Source organism: Bombus pascuorum, unplaced genomic scaffold, assembly GCF_905332965.1.
Source record: "Bombus pascuorum unplaced genomic scaffold, iyBomPasc1.1, whole genome shotgun sequence".
Taxonomy (NCBI): domain Eukaryota; kingdom Metazoa; phylum Arthropoda; class Insecta; order Hymenoptera; family Apidae; genus Bombus; species Bombus pascuorum.
This window is the reverse complement of record NW_026869739.1, coordinates 703,254-715,505: the sequence shown is the minus strand read 5'-3', so window position 1 is coordinate 715,505 and position 12,252 is coordinate 703,254.

Below are 12,252 nucleotides of genomic sequence, written 5' to 3'. Positions count from 1 at the left end.
ACTTTTATATTTAAATTCTTTAAGAAATCCTTAACGTGTCTGATGTTTTGATGACATAGCCGTTCGTGCCATAATTGCAACGTATCCGCGTTTGATTCCGCTCTATTGCTAAGATTGCAAACTGACGGTACGATAACTCGCATATCGACCTTATATAAATTTCCGATAACCGAACCTCTTGCTATTACCTTCTTGTTTTGTAGAAATATACATTTTTCCCCATCCTTTAAAATACAGAAGTCTATACCCCTCCTTGCGACAGATCTAATGGAAAACAGATTTCTTTTCATACCTGGTACATATAATACATCGTTCATTGTACATGCTACCCATTTGCCATTCACAAAAGTCTCTACTTTGATTTTTCCTCTGCCGTATGCTTCCATAAATGTACCATCGCTGATCTCTATCTTCACCGTGTTATCGAATTTTTCTAAAACGCTGAACCATTCTTTTCGTCCTGTCATGTGATCCGTAGCTCCTGAGTCGATCATCCAAACATCGTGGTTTGCCGCATGTATCGTTGAGGTGCTTCCTAATAGACTAATTCCGTTGTCATCACGATTTTGATTTTTGGGTTCCTGGTTGTCTCTACTGTTGTTTCCTTTATTATTTTTGAAGCAATTTTTGCTGATGTGGCCTTTCCTTTTACATATATAGCATCTAAAACAATCTCTTTTTAGATGTCCAACTTTTCCAAAGTTGAAACAGCTTCGTTCTTGTTTCTCATATTCAGTTTTATTTGATCGCTTCTACTGTTCCCTTTTACAATTCTTACTTTTTGTTACCAGCACCACCGATGTTTCCTGGTCGTCTTTCTTCCATCTGATTTCTTCTGTCATCAGTCTGGTACTAAGCCTGTCTAGGGTCATCTTTTCTTCTTCCATTGAATCCCACGCACTGTGAAAGTGATCAAATTTACTCGGTAACGCCCATAAAATGCGTGTTATCAGCATTTTCTCGGCAATTTCACTTCCAAGGGCATTCATCTTCGCTGCTATTAGTTCCAACTTCGACAAGTTGTGGGACACATTTTCAGATTCCTCCCATTTAAAATTGAAGAACTGCTTCTGGACCATATTTAGATTCTCATTCGACTTCATATCATATACTGCGTTTAATTTTTTCCACATTTCATGTGCTGTTGTGCAGCATAAAAGAAGATCCAACGGTTTTCTTCCTACCGAGGTCACAATTAATTTCCTCGCTAACCGATCTGCCTTCAAAAATCTTTCACGGGCGATTCCCTTTTCTGCACTGTTACCTGGATGACACAGATTCCCTTCACACACGTTGATCAGGTCGTCATCTTCCTCCAAAAGTGTACGCATAATAAAACGCCACTGGAGCCAATTTTCTTCGCCACGTAACATCTCGATCTTCGCACGTGATTCCATTTTAGCACTATCACTATCCTCTACAACTTTTATATTCAAATTCTTTAAGAAATCCTTAACGTGTCTGATCTATCACTTACTTTACTAAGCACAACACTTTAACACTTTATTCACTTCGCGTTGCTACCTTACAATTTACAGCGCTGGGCCCATAACCTGTTAAGGTTATTCAGTGGATGGAATTAAAGAAATGCGTGGGCAAACTGCAAGGTATTGAAAGTATATATATTGTGAATAGTAAATTACAAAATATGTAGTACTATGTAAGCCGATCCAGATCCTCTCGCTAGCAACGTTACCCTGAGACTTAAACAACTGCCGAAACCAACGTCGGACGTGTACCGCTTATGGTCTTTCCCCGACGCATTCTCTTGTCTATGCGCTTTTGATGACCTTAGGCGCTTGAGAAACCGAAGACCAGATGTAGAGTTTTCTCAGAAGTGACGATCACTTCAACAACTCGGAATATAGTTTGTGTTTTAATAATTTGTCGAATCTGATCCCTTTGATACAGCCTCTTGTTTGATTCAGTGATTTCTCTTGCTTTCGTTATATAAGCGTTATGTCGGTTTCTCCAGAGTTTAAATAATTGATCTTCAGTTAGGGTGGGGGTATTTGATATTGAGGAAGGCATGTTAGCTTGTCGTCCAAATGTTAGATCGAATGGGGTATGTCCGGTCGTTTCGTGTACTGAAGTATTGTATCCCATGCATATTAGTTTTAAATTTTCGTCCCAGTCGTTTTGTCCGTCGGTTGTACAAGTTCGAATGAGATCTTTTACCACAGCATGTGTTCGTTCAAGAGATCATTCAAGAGGGAGTTAGATTGCGGGTGGAAGGAAGTGGTTTTCACGTGCCGAATCTTGAAAGCCTCTTCAAATGTATCCATCAGTTTACATACGAAAATTCGTCCCATGTCCGTGAGGATACTTTTCGGTGCAGAGAATATATATACATAATGATCCAGGAGTTTGTTAATGATCGAGTTGGCTGTTTGGTCTTTTAAAGGTATGAGGACGAGATATTTGGTTAATTGATCTTGGATAGATAGGATAAATGGGTTGCCTCGTCTGGTTTTGGTTAGGGGTCCGAATATGTCCATTGCGATTTTATCATTGGGGTTAACGGGTGTGTCAGTTATTACGGGTTGCTCTTTGGCCCTAATACGGTTTGATTTTTCTCGTTGGCAGGTTTCGCAATTTTGTATAAATTCTGTGACGTCTTGCTCTAGGTTTGTCCAGTGATGGTGTTCTTGTATTCACGGTGCGGTGTATACCTAAGTGCCCTACTATTTCGTTATGATTTTCGCGCAGTATAGTTTGTTTTTGTTTGTTATCGTAATCTACCGGCGGATCTTGTCCAAATACCAATTTAATTTGAGGGAATCTAGTTATTAGAAACCTTAACATGAGTTGAATGTTCACTTTTTCTAGTGTGCTAAAGCTATTGTCATTTATCCCTATATGCAAGTGTCCAGTCTGGTTAATAAAGTGTTTAGTTAATTGATGCAACCAGTGCTCTTCGTTAAAGTCTCCTAATTCGGTCTTTGTAATCTGTTTAAAGTGTGGTCTGTTAGTCTTTTGAGTTATTGGAGCTGGGGTGATGTTTGTTTTCCAATCGACATATTCGTCGTAATATTTCGGGTTTTCTAAATCGGATTGAATTTCGTCATTGGTGATAGGATACAGTTGGGACAGAGCATCTGCAGCTGTGTTTTCCCTTCCCTTTTTGTATTCTATTTCATAATCATACTCCTCGAGTCTCAAGCGCCACCGCATGAGTCTCGATGAGGGATCCTTAACATTTTTTAGCCATTTCAAAGCTTGATGATCACTCTGAATCTTAAATTTTCTACCAAGTAAATATTGTCTCAGTCTTTCGATTGACCATACTATTGCTAGCAACTCTTTTTCAGTTGTGGAATAGTTTTTCTCTGGAGAGTTCAAGGTTCGGGATATGTAGCAGCATGGATGTCCATCTTGGGAGAATATTGCTCCTAATCCTTCGTTACTGGAGTCTGTTATTAACGTGAATGTTTTTTCAAAGTCCGAGTATTGCAGTACAGCAGCTTCACAGAGTTTTTGTTTCAGCGTGTCAAATGCAAGCTGTTGTTTATCAGTCCAGTGGAATGGAGTGTCATTCTTTGTAAGGTCGGTCAGTGGTTTTGCGATTTTGGAATAATTGCGTATAAATTTTCTATAGTACCCGACGAGTCCAAAGAATGATTTTATGTGAGTCGCGGTTTTTGGTATTTTAAAATCCTTCACGGCCTGGATCTTTTCAGGGTTAGGCTTTACTCCTTCTTTTGTCACTACGTGTCCTAAATATTCTAATTCGGGCTTTACAAATTCGCATTTATCCGGCTGTATCTTTAAACCTAAATTTTGTAATCTGTCTAATACAATAGCTAAATTTCGGTTGTGTTCTTGTATGGTACTTCCAAATATTATGATATCGTCTAAGTATACGAAACAGTTACTTCCTACTAATCCCCGTAGCGTGGCGTCCATTATGCGTTGGAACGTTGCCGGAGTACCTTTAACGAAGGGCATGTGATTATAGTGAAAATGACCTTATATCATTTTGCAGTATATCATTTTGATTTTTGTTCCATAGGTATCTGATGAAATCCTGATGAGAGGTCTAGGGCTGAGAAAAATTTAACTTTGCCTAAATGATCGAGTATTTCGTCCGAATTCGGTAAAGGATACGCGTCTTGGTCTGTTTGTTCGTTTAATTTCCTAAAATCTATGACAATCCTCCACTTTTGTTTACCTGATGCGTCTAATTTCTTTGGAACTACCCAAATCGGTGCGTTATATGGACTGTCCGACGGTTCTATGATGCGTTTGTTTAGCATGTCGTTGATTTGAGTCTCAATTTCTCTTTTATGACATTCGGGCGGTCTATAAGATTTGATGTTTATAGGTTTGTCTGTCTTGAGTGTGATCGTATGTTCGGTTAAGTTAGTGCATGGTAGTGAGTCTGTTTCCATGTTTAAAACGTATAAATAGTTGATTAGGATTTTCTCAAGAGGCTCTCGAAGTTCTGGATCAATAAGTTTAGTGCGTATTACTCGCGCGAATTTATTAATTTGTGTTAGTCTATCGGATTGTTCTATTTCGATTGTAATATGACAAATGCGCTTACCAGTGTTGATAAAGCATACTGTGGTGGGCTTTCCTTCGATGTATTGAGTTGAAGTTAATGTTTCGCCTGGTCCTATCTCGTTATCGGTGTTCTGGAACCGTAATATGATCTCGTCTAAGATCAGTTTATCGTTAGTGACGTTATATCGGTACTTCGCAAGGAATGGGAGTTCGATGATTCCGTCTTCGATTAGGGGAAAGTCGTCAGGAACTACATGGAACTGATGATTCTTCTTGAGCATGTTTAGGTTACAAATTTTTTCGGTGGTGGTGTGTTTGTCGTTTCCCATTAGAAAAGTTCTTGGAGTGGAGGTTTGGACGTTCAGTGAAGTGGTTTCTTTTATTAAATTTATTCCTGCTCCGGTATCGACGAAAAATCTGGCTCTTTTTCCGTCTCTTCATTGCAGTACGATTGATAACAATCTTCCGGTGGTGGTACAGTTGACTCTCGGAATGTTTCTTCGTTGGGTTCACCGTTGTCTGGGTTACTCGAGGTGGGATTTTTCCTTGGATGGCAAATGGAAAATTTCGGGCGTAACACTCTCCGGCTGTATGTCCGATTCGTAGGCACTTGGGACACTTCGGTGGTCGTCTAATGGTCCGTTAAGTGTCCGAGTAAGAGTTTGTGGTAGTATTTTGCTTGGGTACTAGCATGGTATTGTGAGATTGCTTTTTTGGCGGTTGGCGAAACGATTCGCTTCCCGTGGCCATTGTTCTCTATCAGCTGCTAGTTGTTGGGCAAGGTTCGGAAACCACTACCATCTGCCCTATTTCATATCATAGGTTGTGTAAATATGTTTAAGTGCCTCGCGTTCTTCAATATCTATAGCTATGCGTCGTTCGGTTGGTGTACGATTTTCGTTTTGAACTGCGTAATTCAGTTCATTGAGCTGTTGTCGGAACCTAGAATTGAAAGATTGCACACTTTCTGTTGCTCCTTGTTTTAAATTCCTCAATTTGTCCCTACAATTGCCGAGAGTTGTTGGAGTTAATGCGTGTTGTCTCAAGCATGAATACAGGTCTTCGAACGAATCAATTTTTAAATATCGGATATTTCGTTTTGCATCATCGGTAATTCTTTGGATCTGTATAAGATCTAATAATAGCTCTCTATCACTTGCCTTACATCTGGCTCTTGCTTTGCGGACCGATGAGATGAAATCTTCAACGACTACGTCATCTCGACCCCGTAGTGTCTCGATAGTTTGTATGACCTTATCTGGATCGAGCCCTTGGTCTTCGATGTAGTCGTTTCTTTGTCTAGCCGTAATGTGACTAACTCGTTGCCTTCGTGAAATATTTGGTCCGTCGGTTTCGTTGTCTGTCATATGGTCAACACCGGTTCCCAAAGGTGTGCTCGTGAGCGGCTGGTCAGTTTCGGTGTCGTACTTTACTTCCATAGCTTTTGCAAGGCCCCGTATTTCTTTGGCCCGATTTCTATCACTAGTTTCCGTGAATCTTTTTATACTGTTAATATTCTGATCCGTATTACTTCTAAAGTTTCTAAACTCGTGAGTTAGATTTTGAAGTTGTTCGAGGATGGTTATAATTAATTCACTTTGCTTTGCCGTACTCATGCCAGTTGGATTCATCTTGATAGATACGATACTTTCAGAAGAGTGACTATCTTCAGAACGTATTTCGGGTTTAGGGTTTCGATAATATTCGAAAACCAACTTACCGAGATTCTTTGTAGATCCTTCTTTTGATCAAGGAGGTGGCCGTGGTCCTTCACTGAAGAATCCGTAGAGTTCCCGTTGAAGTTTCCTCTTGATGCGATGAATGGATCGTGGCAAGGATCGCCAATTTTGTCACGTCGGAGACACAAAAGATCGCGGAATTAACGGATCGCCGGTAATCTCCTCGCGTCGCGGTTCGAACGAAACGATTCTTTCACAAACAGGGTGAAGAAAATTGACTTTGTATGCGACAATGATATTTATTGTAGAAATCTGACGGAGTGACGGTTACAACAGTGTGGTTCGGAATATTAAGACAGACTGATTCGAGATGCTAGAGCGGGCTGACTTAACGCTAGTTCAAGTAGGTCCTTCTGCCGAGAGTCTAGTCCCTTTGGAGGGGGCTCGTTTAGTTATTGTTTCAACAGGCGCGATATGCGGGGTGTTCGGTCTATCTGGTTACTGAGCGGAAGGTCCTCTTAGGTGTGTGACACTCGCAAATTCACCTCGTTTGGGAGTCCCTTAACGAAAGCCTCCCTTGTGTCTCAATCTATTGTATCTAGAACATCTTGGGATATGGTGCCATTCTTGCATTTTTCCCATCCATTATTGCAGCCTGAGATTTCTGACGCGGTCCATATAATCTAATATATCTTTTCCTGGACGTTGGAACACTGTTCCCAATTCTCCCCTATATTCGTTAACGGTTTTTCCTGGTCCGAATATATCTTTCAATTTTTTCCCCAAATCGTTCAAATTTACTGTCTGACAGTCTTCTATGACGAGAAACGCGTGTCCGCGAAGGTTATTCATTAATAACTTCACCAATTGAGGCTTTTGATGTATTGGAACCATACTTCGCGGACGCTCATACGCCCCTAAAAACTGAAATACAGACGGTTAGTGGCCGTCGAACATTGGTACCGATCGATCGCGACTTTTAACTTAATCGGTTGGAAGTTACCTTCGATCGCTCTGGTCTCTCGCGGTGTTATCGGCCATGATGTAAGCATCTCAGTTTCGTTTGTTATCCTACACATCTGCGCGTTTTCCTCTAATTTAGTAACTCTTAGGCTTATGTCGGTTAGTACGCGAAAACTTTCATCCCACGCTTTCACTTTTTCTAACAACGTCAAAAGCGTGTCCTCATACAGTGAGTCTCGTGTGATGGACATTTTTCTGTTTATATTTTTGTTACGAAGATGATACACTTTCACTGTATATGTGAATGTGTGTGTAAGCGTCAGAAAGCGTCCAGGCCTTAGTTGGGACAAAAGACGATTGGCAGTCGTTTAGAAGCATCTGAAAGAGTCGGTTGACAACAAGCGTGCGTGCGAGTAGGTTTACGAGGTCTTCAGAGTATAAGATATATGTATAACTGTTGTGTGCTGAATAAAGTAAATTATTTGTATTTCCGAATCCCTCCTATATCTTTACAATTCAAAACTTCAATCCTCCATAGGGCGTATCCCACCGCTGCCACCAAAATTAATATCAGTATATATTGTAACGTTATATTTGGTACCCGACGAGAAGGCGGCATCAACTAACGTTTAATGCAACTGGCAATAAGCTTCACTTTCGACTAACCTGCTAACGGGAGAGGATTAAAGTCGTTCGAAAGTAAATTATCAATATAAAATGTTATGTTGAAATCTTACTCAATTTCGATATTGACAATTGACTGACAGATATGAAATTCTTCGGTTGACAGGTGATGACTCTTCGTTAGACAAATGATAACTAATTCTTCAATAGACAAAATAATAACTGACTCTTCGATAGACGAACGCTAATTAATTTATTCGATAACCAAACGGTAAATATTCTCAAACTCAAACTCGAACTCATATTCCTACTGACTTCTCTGAGTCGCTACATTTATATCCGTCGGAGATGAAGAAACGTCGGAGTCTTTTTTTTTTAAATGGTTGGGAAGATCCCCAACGTTTGTTCAACTGCCTACTTTGTTTACAATTTAAATCGTCATAATATCGTTATAAAAACACAATATAAAAACGTAGTTAGATGAGTTTTCGCAAGATATAGTTTTTAGCGGCTTTAACCGCCTTTCATTTCAAATACTGTAAACATGGTTTCAAATAAACATTTTAAATTATCTTGATTTGAAAGAAATTATCAATTTTACTTTCACGCTAAGGATCGTGCGGGTCGCGGGATGTGACATATATCTCAAATTTTTTTCAGAAGGTTTGGTATCTTCCAGTTTACTCTTTCTTTCTCCTATTTATTCAACACACATTCTCTTCGAATATTCCTTTTCTAAATCTTTCTCTGTTTCCCTTTTGTATTTTCGTCCAGTCGCGGGGAGACGCGTTCGCGTTGACGCGCGTCAACGGGAGTCGTAAATTCCCGTTACGATTATACGAATCGACACCGCGAGCAGGGCGATCCCCTTATTTCTTTTGGGATAATAGGGATGTTTGTTGTTGAATATAACTGGAGTCTACCGTTATATAATATAAATATATTTACACCAAATTACAACACTTAGAACATAGACAGAAATGATTTGACGTCGTCGTATCGTTTGACTTCGTCGTGTCGGAAAGTACAATGATTGACCCGCGGGTTGATAGAATTGGCATGTTCAATACCAAGATCGTGACTGACTTTACGCTCCACTGCTATTACGGAGGAAAACTCGGTGAGGGTGTGCCCTTCTGAACTAAGAACGCGGATTCGTTATTCGGTGGAAAAGTGAGGGTAACGATCCGCGATATCCATTGGTTATAGTTAGTATTGATAAATAGTTATAAGGAGAAAGTCTCCTGCAGCTGTGGCCCATAGAAGATGTTTATGTGACTAGAGTTTAATGGTTAACAGATTTGGTTTATGGTGGTTCCTTGGGCTCACTGCTGGTCAGTGTGACGATGGGTAGGCCTCGGCGGCCTGACCATGAGGGATGTCGCGCGGACCATCTCACGCGACGTAACACCCTTATTTTTCATCATTGGTACTTCCTGTAACTTCAATTTTTATTCTTTTAGCGAGTACCATGTTCTCCTGATTTTGTTTCTTTTTTTTAAGTTATTATTATCATCCGATTTCTCTCTCTCACACAATAATGGAAGATAGTGTCACGTAGAAGACACAAGAAATCGCGAAAGTGAAGTGTTACGTCGAGTGGCATTCTGCCTCGACCGGGCCACACACCGCGGGTAGGCTGGCAACCATATGTCCGCACCTCATCACGGCGCGCCTTCAATAATCTCAAAGACCTATCTTTGTTGTTACTACGGAAACGTTCGTTCTGTCACGTAGGATGCTTTTGCGCCGCGAGGTTTAATATGGATCGTGTTTCTAACCGTCGCCCGCGGTCCGCCGGCGTCGTATACCCATAGCCTCATCTTCCCGACGAAACATATAATGTATCGACGAGCGTATGGTTGCCGCCTGGCCGCGAGTTCCAGAAACGTCGATTGCGGTCTGTTTAATTTCACAAAGAAGTCGGCCTACATGATCATCGGCACGTGCGGTAGCGTGATCCTAGGGTAGTGGGGGTTGTCTCCCCGAAAGACAAAGAATCGGTCTAAGATAGTCAATCGCATTCGAAAACTCTATCTGTACGGTCGCATGTACGCCGCGGACCGCGTCTCTCCGCGAACGCTCGTAACATTTGGTCCTTGTAGCCGGATTCAGTGTTAGTGAAAAAGTGGACTTATCAGTGACCATACAGTGCCACGTGAATCCAACATAATAAGTGGCGGAAACGTTACCACTCCATCGAAGTCAGTGACGTCAGGTGCGTCACCTTCGAAGAGGATAACCCGTTGGTCGAGGAACGCAACCACGCAACCTCCCGCCGCAGCTAGACAATCATCAACCTCGCAAGTTCCAACAACTTCAGCTTTACTACCAACGTGTCATCTTCGGGAAGGATCACCTTTCTCGCGAAGCGCACGTCAACCACATTCCGCTGCACAGTGACAAGCGATAACCTGCAGCCGGAACAACCTCTGTCTCATAACGCAACTACAAGGTAAGCTCATTCAAAGTATCGAAATCAGTCATGGCCCCCAATCTGGAAGAGCGCACGAAACAATTGTTACTAAAACCAGATGGGTTCAGGAAAGACTTGGAGGCATTTCGCGCAGTACTCAACAATTATGAGGAAGGGACACCTATATATGCCATCCAACGTAATTTGAAGGAATTAGAGGTAGAATTTACATCGTTCAAAAAAATCAATGTGACTTAGACGATAGGGATGAGGGCCAAACACAGCAGGAGGGCGTAGATTTACAACAGATGTTCTATGCTATCACCGGACACGCGTCTGCTATCATTAACAATGCAAACAAACAATCACAGCCGGCAATACGAAGTCTTACCTCAAATTTCTCGAACATGTCGTTGCCGGAGTCCGTCGAGTTGCCGAAAATTCAATTACCCACTTTTTCGGGAGCTTACGAGGATTGGCCAGATTTCGCGGATCAATTCCGCTGTACGGTTCACGACAACCCTCGCATTGACGACTGCAAGCGTTTAACGTATCTCCGCTCCTGTTTAACGGATGAAGGATGAACGGATGAACAGATGACTATATTCTCATTAAGTAACGGGGCAGCCAATTACTGCAGGAAATAATCAACACAGGCTTCTTATCGCGTACAGCACACCGAGATTTGCAGTCCTATACGACCAAGCTAGAATCGCATTACAAAGCCTTAGAATCTCTCGGACAACTGACCGCAGATACCGTGCTATTGTATCTATGCACCTCTAAATTAGATCGGGAAACCGATCTCATTTGGAAGGATAAGATAAAATCCACACCATTCCCTACATTCGAAGAATCCCTTAAATTCTTGAACGAGCGGTGTCGAGTCATAGAACCTTCAAGAACGACAAGCCAAACACGCGGGTACGCATTTGTCACGTCGCAACCGTTGTCACTCTGTCAAATTTGTCGTGGACCACACAAGATTTGGACTTGCAGAGCCTTCAGGACGAGAAACATCAAGGAACGTCTCATGGCCGCCGAAGAGATATCAGCGTATACCAATTTGCCTGATGACAGGCCACATACTTTCACAGTGTACCGCCGGATCCTGTCGTATATGCGGACAACGCCACCATACCCTGCTACATAGATCCGACGTTCAAATTACGGATCGGACCATTTCCAGCAATCGGACACCCGCGACGACAGCTCCAGGCATAAGGAGAAATCCCTTGAAACATCCAAATAATACACCACCAACTCAATCATGTCCTAGTCCATTACCCAATACTCAACGACAAATCACACAGTGACAACGACAGACAGACGCAACAAGGAAAACCGATTCACTGACCATAGATTCGTCCACCACATTATCCAACGATCTGTTAATAACTGCATGCATCAACATATTAAACGATACATTTCAACCAGTGCGCTGTCGAGCATTGTTAGACACCGGTTCCAGTATGAACTTCATAACCGAGCGGCTTGCAAATTCTTTAGGACCTCCTCAGCATAAATGTTCCATCCCAATCGGAGCCCTCAATGCCTTGTCAATGACTTCGAATCGTTTTATTACATCCACGATCACATCCACTAACAAAACCTCTCAACGCACCTTAACATTCCTCGTCATACCAACAATTTCGACATCTATCCCGGATCAACCCATAAACCGATCAAGAATTCCGATACCTAAGAATATCCAGCTAGCCGATCCAACATTCCATGTACCAGCCCCAATCGATATCTTGTTGAGCTCAGGGCCCACAGTTGCGCCATTATGCATCGGTCAAATCAATCTTAATCCACCAACAGACCCCGATCTCCGCCTGCAAAAAACACAATTCGGATGGGTCATCGGGGGGAGCCCATTCTTCCCATTGACCGCAAGGGTATTTCACACCTCCACGGCAGATCTTGAAACGGATCTCATCCACTTTTGGGAACTCGACGAGGGACCACAAACAAAACACGTATCAGAAGCGGATCAACGATGCGAGGAACACTTTCAAAAGCACGTCCAACGCACCAGCGAAGGGCGATATATCGTCGCAC